This window comes from Nelumbo lutea, chromosome 2 (genome assembly GCF_056320005.1).
Source record: "Nelumbo lutea isolate HS-2025 chromosome 2, American lotus-T2T, whole genome shotgun sequence".
Classification (NCBI taxonomy): Eukaryota; Viridiplantae; Streptophyta; class Magnoliopsida; order Proteales; family Nelumbonaceae; genus Nelumbo; species Nelumbo lutea.
The window spans coordinates 30,221,371-30,223,685 of record NC_142685.1 but is presented as its reverse complement, the minus strand read 5'-3'; the positions used below and the strand labels follow the sequence as shown (position 1 = coordinate 30,223,685).

At 35.5% G+C, this 2,315-nt stretch overlaps 1 long non-coding RNA gene across 1 annotated transcript; it reads left to right on the top strand.

Moving 5' to 3' along the window:
* The first annotated feature begins 647 nt into the window (after positions 1-647).
* Positions 648-1,139, top strand: LOC148869563 (uncharacterized). Its single transcript, XR_016106861.1, has 2 exons — positions 648-836; positions 978-1,139. It is a non-coding gene; the product is annotated as an uncharacterized LOC148869563 (long non-coding RNA).
* The last annotated feature ends 1,176 nt before the right edge of the window (positions 1,140-2,315 follow it).

The window sequence follows — 2,315 nt, the reverse complement described above, 5'->3', positions numbered from 1 at the left end:
TTTTTCCATCCTATCAAAACAAATAAAGGAAAAAGGGATATTTTTAAAATATTCATTTTTTCCCATCCCCATCCCCCATATCAAATAGACCCTTAATTAATAAAAACTTCACTTAAACTTTTGAAGTACCCTACACATACCTCCCTTCCGTTATTTACCCAACGGAAAACATTCAACCGATGCATTAAGTTTTACACGATACCCATTCTACCCTTTGAATTTTAACTTTATATTACCCATGTATCGTTCTTTCTTTTTTCAATGTCATACTGTGACACTCCAGCGAGTCACGAAGAGAGGTAGCATTCAGCCACTAGAGACTCTTTCTCCCCTAAAACTTCCTTTGGTTAAAGTACAAATATTTTTCTATACCGAATATAGAGGATGCGGATTTTATTCTTCCTATCAGAAAAGCCCTTAATCATTGTTTCCGTTAATCTTTCTATACTAAATACAGAGGATGTGTGCTTGTTCTTCCTATCAGAAAAGCCCTTAATTGTTGTTTCAACTGTAGACAACCCAATGGAGGTGGGTGATCAGTAGATTCCAAAAATACTCGCAAATCAACATAGCTTATTCGAATCCCGATTCCTCCACGGCTACAAATTTCATCCTTTCTCAAGCTAAAGCCCTAACCCTAGAATATCATGACCTTGCTTTCAATTCTCCTAAATTCACACACTAACGTTGCTCCCATTGAGCTTCGGAAATGGAACCACCTCCCTTTCAATGCCCACCTCGACCAAGTTGATGCCAGAGGATTACAAGACATGAAATGTGTTGGCATGTAGTAGCTTGAGGCCATTCGTAGATTGAAGGATCATGGATTCCATCTGGTGAGGACCATTTAATCACCTTTTATCCTCGATGAGGAAACCATTCCTGTCAAGTGAATTTCTTTCATTAAAGCAGATATGCCAAGTGATTTTCATTCTTTTTCCTCTTCTTTGATTGATATTAATTTAAATATCAATCAGTAGCTTGAGGCCATCTGCAGATTGAATAATTATGGATTCCATCCGGTAAGGACCATTTACTTACTTTTTATCCTTGATGAGAAAACCAGAGGTCATGATTCTTGCCAAGTGATATTTTTCATCTTCTTTGATTGGTATTAATTTAAATATTCAATTGCACTAGTTATTGCCTCTTTGATTTTTTATATAAGTTAAGATTTTGTGACACCAATCATCATTATCGATCATCTTGACGGGATCGGGTGAGCAATTCTTCCTCAACCAGAAATGAGTAATGGATTTCTACCAAAAACAAGAAAAGAAGAGACAAGAAAAAAGAAAATACAGACCCGGACAAAACGCAAAAATCCACATCCATCTGGAAGTTGTCCTAACATAACCAAACATACCAAATAAGGGATTCTAACCATATGAAAGTTGAAGCATTCACATCATTCTGATATAATAGTTACAAATCAAAGAACTTCACTTGGGTTCATTCTACGGCTAATCTCTGCAAAGGTCCTTCCGAAAGCTCCTTTGTTATTGGCGGTGGTGACAAGAAAGTCTCCAAGAAGTCATGCCAACGGCACAATGGCAGTAAAATGAGGATGAAAAGAGATATTGTAGGGAAAATGTTGTTGAGTTCTCGCTCTCTAAGTCTTGGCCAAAGTTACAGAGAGATACCAATGGAGAAGCAAGAGCGACTTTCAATTGGAAAGTCTTCTGTAGTCGCGGGTATTTTATTTCAGTACCCAAGGGCATCTGATTTCAGTACCCATTTTACAAAAAGGGTAAAATAGGTATTTTAAAAACAAATTATGCATCAATTTGACGTTTAAATGAAATGAGGTTTTTGTTGAACTTTTTAAAAATTTAGGAGAGGTTTTTGTCAAAGTGAAACTAGAAGAAAAATTTTTATGATTGTTTCTGAGGTTTTTGCATTTTATCCTAATAATTAATATATACATTTGTTGGTTTATTGGTCTAAATGGGCTCTACCGTTACTTCCTCTTGTATAGGAAAAGGGTAGAGTCTTGCAAATTGGAATAGGAGCCCTTTTAACCTTTTTCCTTATATGATCTCTTTCTTTTTCTTTTTCTTTTTTTTTTTTTGAAAAGAAAGAGAATTGCTGGATGTATAAGTGGGCTTCAGCTCTTCCCTGTGAAAGATAATTGTTGGTTGATTTGGATTCTTTCCCTTGCTCATTTTTTCATTGTTTATTTTTGTTTTCTTATTGTTATCTTTTGTCTTTGATTAAGTGGCTCATTATATCCGAATAGTAGATAATATTCCAGTTGACATATAATCTAATCCACTAGGTTAGTGGCCCATAATCACAAATCTGATGAGAAAGAG